Genomic DNA, 15,357 nt, shown 5'->3' with positions numbered 1-15,357 from the left:
GGATAAATTAACTCTTACTTCTCAAGGAGGGAGAAAGTCCAAAATTGGTTCTCGTAAATGAGCTACCCTATGATCCAGCAATTGCACTACTGGGTATTTACCCCAAAGATACAGACGTAGTGAAGAGAAGGGCCATATGCACCCCAATGTTCATAGCAGAATTGTCCACAATAGCTAAATTGTGGAAGGAGCCGAGATGCCCCTCAACAGATGACTGGATTAAGAAGACGTGGTCCATATATACAATGGAATATTACTCAGCCATGAGAAAGAACGATTACCCAACATTTGCAGCAACATGGACAGGACTGGAGGAGATTATGCTAAGTGAAATAAGTCAAGCAGAGAAAGACAATTATCATATGGTTTCACTCATTTATGGAACATAAGAAATAGGAAGATTGGTAGGAGAAGGAAGGGGACAATGAAGGGGGGGAGTAAACAGAAGGGGGAATAAACCATGAAAGACTGTGGACTCTGGAAAACAAACTGAGGGCTTTGGAGGGGAGGGGGGTGGGGGATTGGGATAGGCTGGTGATGGGTATTAAGGAGGGTACATATTGCATGGAGCACTGGGTGTCATACGCAAATAATGAATCATGGAACATTGCACCAAAAACTGGGGATGTACTGTATGGTGACTAATATAACAATAAAATTATATATAAAAAAAAGAAAACTAACAAAACAAACTCATGAATGTAACTCATTAACATATTAAGAGAGAAAAACATATTATCATTTGATTAATGGTTGAAAAAATCTAACAGGTAATCATGGTAAATATTTCAAATAACTTAGGAATAGAAGGAAAGGGATCTTAAACATATAAAATTATCTATGAAATGAATAAATTTAACAAAATATATTTGTTATATTTATAGGAAAAATTATTAAACTTTAGAAATTTTTTAAATTCCAGATAGATATACAATGATCATAAATAGGGCTAAGTATCATACTGATGGCATTTCCCCCCAAAACTGATCTATAGATTTAGTATAATTCATAGACATGAAACTTGATGATTATCCTGATTTTATATGGCCAAGTAAAAAATTACAAACAGGGTGCTTCTAAGGAAATTCTGTGGGGGTATAGGACTTAGTTTATTATTCTAATAATTATTATAAAGACATGGTAATAAACACAGTATGGTAATAGTACAGAAATAAATTGACAAATAGAATAAACTGAGAGCCCAGAAAGAGGCCCAAATGTGTTTGGAAAATTGGTATATGACTGTGGTGTCATGAAAAATCAATGGGGAAATGAGAAATTGTCCAATAAATATATTGGATTACTATCTCATATCATATAGAAAAATCGACTCCAGATATATTAAAGATCAACATATCAAAAACAAAATTTTAAGGCATCACTTGAAAAAATTTAGTTTTTTAAAAAATATACATTTGGGGGAACCTGGAGTTAGGATGGCTGAGGAGTAGGGGACCCTAATTTCATCTGGTCCCTGGAATTCAGCTAGATAGTTTTCAAATCATTTTGAACACCTGAAAAATCAACTCTAGATCTGAGAAAAGAATTGCTGAAGTTCTACAAATTGAAGAGTGACCACTTTTTTCAAGATAGGAGGTGTGGAGACATGAATCCAAGGTAATACATTGGAAGATAAACTGTGGGGGAGGGAGCCTCCATAAGCCAGCTACTGGAAAGTGATAGAGCAGCAGAGCACAAAATCAAAACTTAGAAGTCTGCTCTGGTGGGGGACATCCCTGCATGAAAGGTGCTCAGGTGGTGAAGAGGGGTGAAATCCCAGGTGGGGCAGCATGGTCTCAGGACCCCTGGGATCACGAAAAGAACAGGGATGTCTGAATGCAGCAGAGATCTCAGGCATTGGAGCAGGGAGACCGGTTACAAACAGTGAGCCCAGGTTCTGTCTTTTTGTTCAGTGTTGCCATAAACTGTGAACTGCTGCATGGTTGGGTGACTGCTCTCTGCTCAGAGGCCCAGCAAGAGGCAGAACCATGTTGAGACCCCCTCCCTGCCCCAGGAGGAGCAGCATGGGTATGCACCACAGTAGCCTGTAAAGTGTGGAGACTTGAAGCGGGGTCACATACCTGAGATAAAAACACTTGGTCACAGGTGGGTGAACATAGTTTGAAGGGAAACCTGGGAGCTGAGTGACTGACTGCTTTTCTGCGAGGGTGCACTGAAGAATGAGGGGTGTGAACTTTCCACTCTGGGACTAAAAATCAGGGCACTGCCATTTATATCCCTCAGATCAGTGCTGAAATCCTTTGGGGAAGAAAAGCCAAAGAGAGCAATCTGGAGCCGCTTACTCAGCCTGGCCCCCTGACAAACGTGGTTCAATTCCAACCAGGGCAAAGACACCTAAGAATCAGCGCTACAGGCCCCTACCCCGGAAGACCAGCAGGAACATCCAGCTAATTGACCAGGTTTACCGATCATAGAGAACTGCAAGACTCCAGTGCTAGGGGAAAATAGTATACAGCATTTGTGGTATTGTCTTATGATTCTTTTGTCTTTCAGTTTCAGTTTTTTTCCTTTTCAGATATTTTCTTATTCTATCAATTCTTTTTTTAAGTCTTGTTTAATTTTCAATTTTATATTTATGTTTTTTATATATATTTTTCATTTTTGGTTTCCTTTCATTGTATTCAATTTTATATATATATAGTTATATATATAGTTTTATATATATAAAAACATACATATAAGAAAAACATATATAATAATAAGAAAAACATATATATAGTTATATATATAGTTTTATATATATATAGCTATATTTCTTCTTTCTTTCTTTCTTTCTTTCTTTCTTTCTTTCTTTCTTTCTTTCTTTCTTTCCTATTTTTGGATATAGTTTCTTCTAACAAACAGAGCCAGGATCTAGTTTATTGTTCTGTTCTGTTCACCTTCTGTTTGACTATTCTTGTTCTCTCTCTCTCTCTCCTTTTTTTTTTCTGGTTTCTATTCTTTTCTGACTTGTTTAGTGTATATTCTTCATTGCTGCTATTTTTGTATTTTCTCTCTCTTTCATCTATTCTTCTCTGGACATATGATAAGATGGGAGAACTCACCCCCCAAAAGAGAATAAGAGGTAGTACTTACTGCCAGAAATTTAATCAATATGGATATAAGTAAGGTGTTGGAACTAGAATTCAAAATGATTATAAAATTACTAGCTGGGCTTGAAAAAAACATAAAGACTCTAGAGAATTCCTTACCAGAGAAATAAAAGAACTAAAATCTAATCAGGTTAAAATGGAAAAGAGTATTACTGAGATGCAATAAAAAATGGAGTCTCTTACTGCTAGATTAATGAGGCTGAAGAGAGAGACAGTGATATAGAAGACAAAATGATAGAGAATAAGGAAGCTGAGAAAAAGAGATAGACAACTACTGGCTCATGAGGGGAGGATTCAAGAGATGAGTGATACCATAAAGTGAAACAATATCAGAATAATTGGGGTCCCAGAGGAAGAGGAAAGAGAAAGAGAGAGAGACAGGTCTATTTGAATGAATTATAGCTGAGAACTTCCCTAATCTTGGGAAGGAAATAGGCATTCAAGTCCAGGAGGCACTGAGAAGACCCCTCGAAATCAATAAAAATAGATCAACACCCTGACATATAATGGTGAAGCTTGAAAATTTGAGAGATAGAAAATCCTGAAAGCAGCAGCAGCTGGGAACAAGAGGTCCTTAATGTACAAGGGTAGAAACATAAGGCTGGCAGCAGACCTGTCTACAGAGACCTGGCAGGCCAGAAAGGACTGGCATGATATAGTCAAGGTGCTAAATGAGAAAAACATGCAGTCAAGAATACTTTATCCAGCTAGGATGTCATTCAAAATAGAAGAAGTGATAAAAAGCTTCCAGGACAAACAGAAACTTAAAGAACTTGTGATAACTAAATGAGCCTTGCAAGAAATATTAAAGGGTACCCTTTAAGCAAAGACAGCCTAAAAGTAACAATGACCAGAAAGAAACAGAGATAATACACAGAAACAGAATTTACAGGTAATACAATGGCACTAAATTCTTATCTTTCAATATTAGTCTGAATATAAATGGGCTAACTGCTCCAATAAAAAGACACAGGGTATCAGATTGGATTAAAAAAAAACAACAACAACAAGACCTATCAATATCTTGTCAACAAGAGACTCATTTTAGACCCAAAGACACCTCCAGATTGAAAGTGAGGGGGTGGAGAAAAATTTATCATGCTAATGGACACCAAAAGAAAGCTGGGGTAGCAATCCTTATATCAGAACAATAAGATTTTAAATCAAAGACTATAATAAGAGATGAAGAGGGACACTATATCATAATTAAAGGGTTTATCCAATAAGAAGACCTAACAATTGTAAATATTTCTGCCCCTAACTTGGGAGCAGCAAATTTATAAACCAATTAATAACAAAATTAAAGAACACATTGATAATAAAATAATAGTAGAGAACTTTAATACCCCACTCACAGCAATGCACAGATCATCTAAGCAGAAGATCAACAAGGAAACCAGGGCTTTGAATGACAAACTAGACCAGATGGACTTCACAGATACATTCAAAGTATTTCATCATAAACCAACAGAATACACATTCTTGTTGAGTGAATATGGAACATTCTCCAGAATAGATCATGTTCTGGGTCACAAATCAGGTCTCAACTGGTGCAAAAAGATTAAGATCATACCATGCATATTTTTAGACTACAGTGCTTTAAAACTTGAACTCAATCACAAGAGAAAATTTGGAAGGAACACAAACACTTGGAGGTTACGGAGCATTCTACTAAAGAATGAATGAGTCAACCAGGAAATTAAAAAAGAATTTGAAAAATTCATGAAAGCAAATGAAAATGAAAACATTACTCTACAAAACCTGTGGGATGCAGTAAAGGTGGTCCTAAGAGTGAAGTATATAACAATATAAGCCTTTCTTAAGAAACAAGAAAGATCGGGGCACCTGGGTGGCTCAGTCATTGGGTGTCTGCCATAAGCTCAGGGCGTGATCCCAGAGTTCTGGGATCGAGCCCCACATCCGGCTCCTCCGCTGGGAGCCTGCTTCTTTGTCTCCCACTCCCCCTGCTTGTGTTCCCTCTCTCACTGGCTCTCTCTCTCTCTCTCTGTCAAATAAATAAATAAAATCTTTAAAAAAAAAGAAATAAGAAAGTTTCCAAATACACAACCTAACCTTACACCTAACAGAGTTGGAGAAAGCACAGAAAATAAGGCCTAAATCCAGCAGGCGAAGAGAAATAATAAAGATTAAGGCAGAAATCAATGATACAGGAGCCAAAAGAACAGAACAGATCAACGAAATTAGGAGCTGGTTCTGTGAAAGAATTAAGATCGATAAACTCCTAGCCAGACTTATCAAAAAGAAAAGAGAATGGACCCAAATAAATGAAATCATGAATGAAAGAGGAGAGACCAGAACCAACACTACAGAAATACAAACAATTATAAGAACATATTAAGAACAACTAAATGCCAACAAATTAGACAATCTGGAAGAAATGGATGCATTCCTAGGAACATATAAACTACCAAAACTGAAACAGGAAGAAATATAAAACCTGAACAGACCCATAACTGGCAAAGAAATTGAAGCAGCAATCAAAAATTTCACAACAAACAAGAGCCCAGGACCAAATGACCTCCCAGTGGAATTCTACCAAACATTTAAAGAATAATCAATACCTGTTCTTATGAAGCTGTTTTAAAACATAGAAATGGAAGGAAAACATCCAAACTCTTTCTATGAGGCCAACATTACTTTGATCCCAAAACCAGACAAAGACCCTACCAAAAAGGAGAATTACAGACAAATATCTCTGATGAACATGGATGCAAAAATTCTCACCAAGATCGCCAATCAGATCCAACAGTACATTAAAATGATTATTCACCATGACCAAGTGAGATTTTTTTCCTGGACCGCAAGGGTGGTTCAACATCTGCAAATCAATCACTGTGATACACTACATTAATAAAAGAAATGAGAAGAACCATATGATCCTCTCAATTGATGCAGAAAAAGCATTTGACAAAATACAGCGTACTTTCTTGATTAAAACTCTCCACAGTGTAGGGATAGAGGAAACATACCTCAATATCATAAAAGCTGTATGTGAAAAGCCCACAGCAAATATCATTCTCAATGGGGAAACACTGAGAGTTTTGCCCCTAAGGTCAGGAACATGGCAGGGATGTCCACTATCACCACTGTTGTTCAACATAGTATCTGAAGTACTAGCCTCAGGAATCAGACAACAAAGAGAAACAAGAGGAATCCGAATTGGCAGAAAAGAAGTCAAACTCTCACTCTTCGCAGATGACATGATACCCTATGTGGAGAACCCTAAAGACTCCACCCAAAAGTTGTTAGAACTCATACAGGAATTCAGTAAAGTGGCAGAATATAAAATCAATGCTCAGAAATCAGTTGCATTTCTATTAACTAACAATGAGACAGAAGAAAGAGAAATTAAGGGATTGATCCCATTTATAACTGCACCAAAGATGGCATAAGATACCTAGGAAAAAACCTAACCAAAGAGGTAAAGGATCTGCACTCTGAAAACTATAGAACACTTATGAAAGAACTTGAAGAAGACACAAAAAGATGGAAAAACATTCCATGCTCATGGATTGGAAGAATAAATATTGTTAAAATGTGTAGAGCCGTCTACACATTCAATGCAATCCCTATCAATATAGCATCAACATTTTTCACGGAGCTGCAACAAATTATCACAAATTTGTATGGAACCAGAAAAGACTCCAAACAGCCAGAGGAATGTTGAAAAAGAAAACCAAATCTGGTTGCATCACAATACCAAACTTCAAGCTCTATTACAAAGCTATAATCATCAAGACAGTATAGTACTGGCACAAAAACTGACACATAGATCAATGGAACAGGATAGAGAACCCAGAAATGGACCCTCAACTCTATGGACAACAAATCTTTGTCAAAGCAGGAAAGAATATTCAATGTAAAAAAGACAATCTCTTCAACAAATGGTGTTGGGATAATTGGACAGCCACGTGTAGAAGAATGGAACTAGATCATTTTCTTACACCATACACGAAAGCAAACTCAAGATGGATGTAAGACCTAAATATGAGACAGGAATCCATCAAAATCCTAGAGAAGAACACAGGTGGCAACCTCTTTGACCTCAGCTGCAGCAACCTCTTGATAGACCCATCTCCTAAGGCAAGAGAAACAAAGCAAAAATGAACTATTGGGACTCAAGATAAAAAGCTTTTGCACAGCAAAGGAAACAGTTGACAAAACTAAAAGACAACCAACAGAATGGGAGAAGATATTTGCAAATATCTTATCAGATAAAGGGCTAGTATCCAAAATCTATAAAGAACTTCTCAAAGTCAATACCCAAAAAACAAATAAGCCAGTCAAGAAATGGACAGAAGACATGAACAGATGTTTCTCCAAAGAAAACATACAAATGGCCAACAAACACATGAAAAATGTTCAACATCACTCAGCATCAGGGAAATACAAATCAAAACCACAATGAGGTACCACCTCACACCAGTAAGAATGGCTAAAATTAACAAGACAGGAAACAGGAATTGTTGGCAAGGATGTGGAGAAAGGGGAACCCTCTTACACTGTTGGTGGGAATACAAGCTGGTACAATCACTCTGGAAAATATTGTGGAGATTCCTCAAAAAGTTGAAAGTAGAGAGCTACCCTAGGATCCAGCAATTGCACTGCTGGTATTTACCCAAAGGATACAAACATAGTGATCTGAAGGGGTACCTGCACTCCAATGTTCATAGCAGCAATGTCCACAATAGCAAAACTATGGGAAGAGCCCAGATGTCCACTTTCAGATGAATGGATAAAGAAGAAGTTGTGTGTATTTATGTGTGTGTGTGTGTGTGTGTGTGTGTGTGTGTGTGTGTGTATGTGTGTAATGGAATATTACTCAGCCATCAAAAAATGAAATCTACCATTTGCAATGATATAGATGGAACTAGAGGGTATTATGCTAAGTGAAATAAGTCAATCAGAGAAAGACAATTATATGATTTCACTCATATGTGGAATTCAAGAAACAAAACAGAGGATCATAAGGGAAGGAAAGGAAAAATAAAACAAGACGGAATCAGAGAGGGAGACAAACCATAAGAGATTCTTAAAAAAAGATTTTATTTATTTATTTGAGAGAGAGAGAGAGAGAGAGAGAGAGAGCATGCACAAGCAGGTGGAGGAGTAGAGGGAGAGGCAGAATTCCTGCTGAGCAAGGAGCCCAACATGGGGCTCAATCCCAGGACCCTGGTGTCATGACCTGAGCTGAAGGCAGACACTTAACTGAACTAGCCACCCAGGCACCCCGAGACTCTTAATCATAGGAAACAAACTGAGAGTTGCTAGAGAGGAGTTTGGTGGGGAATAGGGTAACTGGGTGAGGGGCATTAAGGAGGTCTTGTGATGTAATGAGCACTGAGTGTTGTATGCAACTGATGAATCACTGAACTCTACCTCTGAAACTAATAATACACTGTATGTTAATTAATTGAATTTAAATAAAATATTTTTGGACAGGGTTTTCTCGTCACAAATAGACATTGGCAATACATTTTTAAAAACTGAAAAATTTGACTATACTAAAAATAAAAATTTTTGTTCATCAAAAGCTGAAATAAAGAATGAAATGACAAGTAACAAAGTGGAAGAAAATATTTACAATGCCTACAACTAATAGATTAGGATCAGTAATATACAAAGAACCCCTACTCGTCAATAAGAGCACAAACAGCCCAATAGAAAAATACACATCACAAACATGAGATGTCATTTTATACCCATCCTTTTGAGAAAAATGTAAAAGTTTGAAAATACAAAGTCTATATTTCAATAACATCGTCCATGCATTGCTGCTGAGAATAAAGTAACATAAGTACTAGCAAAGAGTTTGGATTTATCTCTGAAATTTGAACATTCACATCCCCTTGGTTGCATCCTTCCACAGGTAAGTCTATTTTCAAAAGAAGCTTTTGCACTTGTACAACAAGAGATATTTTTACTAGCAAAACCCGGAGAAGCAGTTCTGTGTTTGAAAACTACAGCTCTCCCTTTTGAGCAGGGAAAAATCCAGTTCTTTCCTCCTATATTTCTCCCTGTGTGTCTCCTTTACTTTGACATCACTACCACACTCATAGCATACTGGACTTCTGACCCTGTAGTTACAAGATGTGTGTGAAGTTTTCCCCACATCAAGCAATTTTCTGTAACACTAGCTGGGTGTCCTACAATTTTACTCAGTTCTAACACAATCTACCTAGAAATAGCATCCAATCTCACTAAGGCCTCGGTCCCACAAGACTGCCCCCAACTTCAGATGCCAACCACAAGTAGTAGATCCCCAGGTTATCCACAACTTCTACAAATCACAGGTTCACATGATCCTTCCTCAGGTTTGATTAATTTGCTAGAGTAGCTCACAGAACTCAGGGAAACCCTTACTTATATTTACCAGTTTGTTAAATATATGTTAAAGAACACAGATGAACAGTCAGATGAGGACATACATATGGCAAGGTCTGGGAGGGTCTCAAGTGCAGGCCCTTTTGTCCCTATGTAATTGTGTGCCACCCTCCTGGTATGAAGATGTGTTCTCCAATCTGGATGCTCTCTGGACCCCATACTATTGGGATTTTATAGAGGCTGCCTCACATAAACATGATCAATGTGTAAGTCCATTTCAAGCTTCTCTCCTCACACTGGAAGATGAGGTGGGAGGTGAAACTGAAAATTCCAAGCTTCTAATCATGGTTTGGTCTTTCTGGTGACCAGCCCCCATCCAGGAGCAATCCCAGGAGCTCACCTAGAGTTGCCTCAATAGAATATCCAGGAACCCTATGTCAGGGATGGGGTCAAAAACAAATATTAGAACAAGATACTCTTAGTGTTCTTATCATTTAGGAAATAAGGGTTTTAGGAGCACTCTGCAGGAACAGGGAGCAGAGATCAATATATATTTTCCATGATCTCACAAACCCACATGTCCTTAATGGGAAAGTAGATGACTTAACTGTGGTACATCCACACAATGGAGTTTTATTTGACAATAAAAACGAAATTAACTGTAATGATATTATATCCAACAAAATGAATGAGTCATAGCAATAGGTGAAAAAAATTGAGTCCCCTCAAATTATACACAGCCTGAAATTTTCTTTATAAAGTTTAAAACAGGGGCGCCTGGGTAGCGCAGTCGTTAAGCGTCTGCCTTCGGCTCAGGGCGTGATCCCGGTGTTCTGGGATCAAGTGCCACATCGGGCTCCTCTGCTGGGAGCCTGCTTCTTCCTTTCCCACTCCCTTGCTATGTTCCCTCTCTCGCTGGCTGTCTCTCTGTCACATAAATAAATAAAAATCTTTAAAAAAAGTTTAAAACAATTAAACACATACATGCATGCATGGGTGTGCATACACACTCTCTCTCTCTTTAGGAATATGCATAAATGCAAAAATACATAAAAATGAAAACAAAGGAATGATGAATGAAAGATTCACGATGAACACAAGATTCAAGTGGATTGTTACTTTGAACTAGGTGAGACAGGAGGTGGGTTGGTGGGGAAAATCAGACAGTTAGATGCAGTTTATTGATAAGGTCTTAGATTTTGCAAATAAAAGCATCCATGCATGGACAAAGATGGGAACAAGTAAACCAAGAGATATGATTAAAGGAATTCTGTGTTCCTGAGGTCCCATAAAATATATTTTTTGTCTAAATGAATGATTTCCTTAAGTTACTTTCTACATTTTAAAAACAGAGCACAAAAGAAAAAAAATGAGGGATGCATGTATCCCTTTTATTTAGGTTTTTTTTTTTATTCATTGGGTAACTACATAATAGTGCAATTGCTGGATCATAAGGTAGTTCTATTTTTAACTTTTTGAGGAATCTCCATGTTTTCCAGAGTGGTTTCACCAGTTTGTATTCCCACCAACAGTGCAAGAGAGCTCCCCTTTCTCCACATCCTTGCCAACACTTGTTGTTTCTTGTGTTATTGATTTTAGCCATTCTGACAGGTGTAAGGTGATATCTCACTGTGGTTTTGATATGTATTTCTCTGATGATGAGTGACATTGAACATCTTTTCATGCATCTGTTGGCCATGTGTATGTAATCTTCAGAAAAATGTCTATTCATGTCTTCTGCCCATGTCTTGACTGGATTATTTGTTTTTTGGGTGTTGAATTGTGTTAAGTTTTTAAAATATATTTTGGATACTAACCTTTTATCAGAGAAGTCCTTTGCAAATATTTTCTCCCATTCCTAAAACTTTTCAGTTTTATTGTTTCCTTTACTGTACAAAAGCTTTTTATTTTGATGAAGTCCCAATAGTTTTGTTGTTGTTGTTGTTGTTTTTTTTTTGTCTTTGTTTCCCTTACCCCAGGAGACATATCTAGTGAGAAGTTGCTATGCCCATGAATGGATAAAGAAGAGATGCTATATACATGCAATGGAATATTACTCAGCCATAAACAAGACTGAAGTCTTGTCATTTGCAATGATGCAGATGGAGCTAATGAGTATTATGGTAAGCAAAGTAAGTCAGTGAGAGAAAGGCAAATACCATGTGATTTCACACATATGTAGAATTTAAGAAACAAAACAATCATAGGGGAGAAAAAGAGAGAGGCAAATCAAAAAACAGACTTTTAACTATAGAGAACAAAGTGATGGTTACCAGAGGGGAAGTGGGTGGGGGATGGGTGACAGGGAGAAGGAGTGCATTTGTGATGAGCACTGGGTGTTATGTAAGTGTTGACTCACTAAGTTGTACACCTGAAACTAATGTTACACTGTAGCTTTACGAACTGGAATTTAAATAAAACTTGAAAAAATAAATACTATTTAAATAGATTTTAAAAAGTTATGAGGGAGCTCCCTGACTAACCAGTGCTCACTGAGAGNAAAGAGTGTGTGCACTGAAGTGAAGAGAACACACATAATGTGTTTGAAGTTCAGAGAGGGATAGCAGGATGGTAGACTGCAGGAAGCTTCTGAACCTTACAACTCAGTGATATAACAACGATCAAAGGTTATTTGAGACAAGAGTTGTAGTGGTCACTAGCCACACATGGATTCATTACACTTCACATTGGTATCTGGATAGCTGTAAGTCCCAATTTTTATCAGAACTTCTGCTGATATGACTCCACACTGGCATTGCTGCTACCAGAAGTACTATTCTATACTAGAGGTCAGCAAACTTGTTTTTATAAAGGGATAAACACTAAACATTTTAGGCTTCACAGGCTATAAGATCACTGTCACAACTATTCAGTGCTTTCATTGATAGCGGCCAGGGATAAAATTTAAATGGTTGAATGTGGCTGTGTTCCAATAAATCTTTGATTACAAAAGTAAGTGGCAGGCCAGATTTGGCCCCATAGCATAGTCTTCTGAACCCTGTTCAGTCTTATCCATCCAATGGTTAGTCTGTATATTTTATGGTGGGGGAACAGGCATTAAACAGCATGTTTGCCAGTGTGGTGAGATGGTATTTAGGCCAGAACTTAGGTTTTAATAAGTTATCCCTCAACAGTTGCCACAACTTCCATTATGAGAAGAAACACAACCCTACGATCCAGACTATAGGATCTTTACAGGGGAATTATTGCCAAAGAACACCATGCCCAGAGCTGCAAATTTGAGATGAAGACTTGAGGGAAGCAAACAATAAAAAGAGTTTAAAGGAGGCTTCTCTGTTATTTTTGGATGTCTCTTCTTTGAATAAATATCTACCCCAGCCACAGTGAAACACAACATCCTTTAAGCTGTCACAGATGACTTTGTCTTGCTTCCAACATTTACTTAGGTTCCTTAACAATGTTTAGTATTATTTACCATACGCTGTGCTGCATCCAAAGACCTGTGTGTATGTTCCTCCACGCTTGGCTAGTGAGTCCAGTAGAGAAGTTGTTCACTAAAGGACTATTCCAGTCCCTTCCCTGCAGATGAAAATCCAGTATGGTTAGCATCGTGTTGAAAATGCTGGTCCTGTAAGTTGACAAATAAAAGTCCTAAGCAGGCAGGCATATGAGTCAGGAAAGCAGGCTACACTTTTAGTGTGTGTGTGTGTGTGTGTGTGTGTGTGTGTGTGTGTGTGTGTGTTGTTGAGGGGGTGCTTACAGACAAGACAGAACACAGTCACTGCAAAAAGTGAATGTCTTATTTACTTTAAAAATGAGGATGGAAAAAAATATATCCAAAGATCCCCACAGCTGTCTTAAAATAATTTCTGAATGGCTGGTAAAATAAAGCTTACTTTTGTTTCTTAACAGCTTCAAGCTTAAAAGTACACAGGCAATTGAAGTGTAGACAGACAGAGTTTGTAGATTGGTCTCAGAGAGACATCTCAGTTCAGAAAACATTGATAAGTCCCAACTTGATCCTGCCTCTCTCCAAGCCCCTGAGAGAGTTTTTTTAAATATATTTATTAAGTAGGCCTAGTAAGAGGGAGATTCCCTTTTAATCTTATTAGGTTGACTTGTTTATTGTCTTCCTTCAATCAGAACAAACATACATGAAGTAGAGATCTAGACTTCTTACCACCTGGGATAGCATTTGGCATAGAATAGGCACTCAGCAAATATTTGTTGAATGAAAGAATGATCATCTCAGCCATTATTTGATGGAGGTGCCATTATTACCCCTTAGCATGGGTTAAAAAACTGAGGCTAATGAACTTGTCCAAGATCACAACTTGTAGTGTTGGAGCTGGTAACCAGTGCTTGTAAGCATTCCATAGCATTTTTGCATGTTAATCCAACCATCCTTTCATCTTTCACCCATTTTACCTGGATATGACCACCTCAGCACATGACATAGCCCCTAATTTTTCACTCATCCAATCTGGGTAGCAAGTTACCAATGGAATTGGTAAACGTTGGTTTTCTCTCACCAGTCTACTGTTCAGAAACGTTGGTGGCACCCTGTAGAAATGAATGTTCCTGTCCACAACACTGTTCCAAGTTTATTGCTTCCAAGTTTATTCCTGTTTTGGTATCATCTTTTTTTGTTTGTTTATTTGTTTTTAAATATTTTATTTATTGATTTGTCAGAGAGAGAGAGAGAGCACAAGCAGGGGGAGCTCAGGCAGAGGGAGAGGCAGGCTCCCTGCCAAGCAAGGAGCCTGATGTGGGGCTCAATCCCAGCATCCTGGGATTATGACCTGAGCCGAAGGCAGACACTTAACCCACTGAGCCACCCAGGTGTCCCAGTGTCATCTTTTCTTAAGTTATCCAGTCACCCAGAAAATTGAACTAATGTTTAACATATTAGCATTTTGTTTAATAAATGAGTAAATAGTAAGTAATTCTTTGATCCAAAAGACTTGTTAAGGCACAAAAGAAAAATACTGAAGCCTTAGCAAGTTAAATACTTATTAACTTATTACTTACTCACTAACCAAGTTTTTTTTTTTTTTTTTTTTTGCTCTTTTAACATGGTGTTTTGGTCAGAGCCACAACCATGTAAGGGTTAACTGTTAAGATAAACAGCAAGGGAGGAGCATCTGGTTCTAAGTGACTAATCTTTTCTATAACCTGTTTTCAGTAACCCTCAGAGCCAAAGAAACTTTATCAAAGGATTAAAACTTATATAAACAAAGATCCCTTTATTTATATAACTCTGATTCTCTCAGGGCAAGAAGCTCCACTTGTGTTACATGTGTGCAGAGATTTATACATATTGGTTACTCAATGTGTAATTTTTTAAAAAATCTGATGATCTTACAGTATAGAAGCAGCAGTGAATGAAGAGGATGGTCAATGATAAGGTAAAGGGAGTTCATTTATTTGTGTTGTTGTGAGTTGCAATTCAGTTATTTTTTGCTTTGAAAAAATGTAAGGTAAATTTAATACTCAGAAATATAAGACTCTTTGGGTTTTCTAATTACCTTGTCTATAATTTCCCAATAGTGACAAAAATTCTGTGCACTGCCAGATCATGAATAATAATAATATTGCTTTTTCACACACAAATATATGGACATACACTTTGACTCTTTTCTATATGTAGTTGCAAGTGGTTTAGAGCATTTGAAGTGAGTCGAAGTTGTTCCAGATAATATTTCCTTCCTCTTGCTTTGCCCATGGTCTGAAAGACCCCTCTTTGTTTATCTAATTTCTCCAAACCCATACTTTTTCTGATCAAGCCCCATGTTCTCCATGTCCCCCATATTCCCTCTTTCTCCCTTCCCTGAAATCCTAGAGCATTAGTTGCCTATACTACACACACACACACACACACACACACACACACACCACACTTATTGGTGTTTTCTTTCAAAGTTCAAAAATGAGAGGG

This window comes from Ursus maritimus, unplaced genomic scaffold, assembly GCF_017311325.1.
Source record: "Ursus maritimus isolate PB19 unplaced genomic scaffold, ASM1731132v1 scaffold_26, whole genome shotgun sequence".
In the NCBI taxonomy this organism is placed as follows: domain Eukaryota; kingdom Metazoa; phylum Chordata; class Mammalia; order Carnivora; family Ursidae; genus Ursus; species Ursus maritimus.
The sequence above is the reverse complement of the archived record's forward strand: the minus strand, read 5'-3'. Positions refer to the sequence as shown.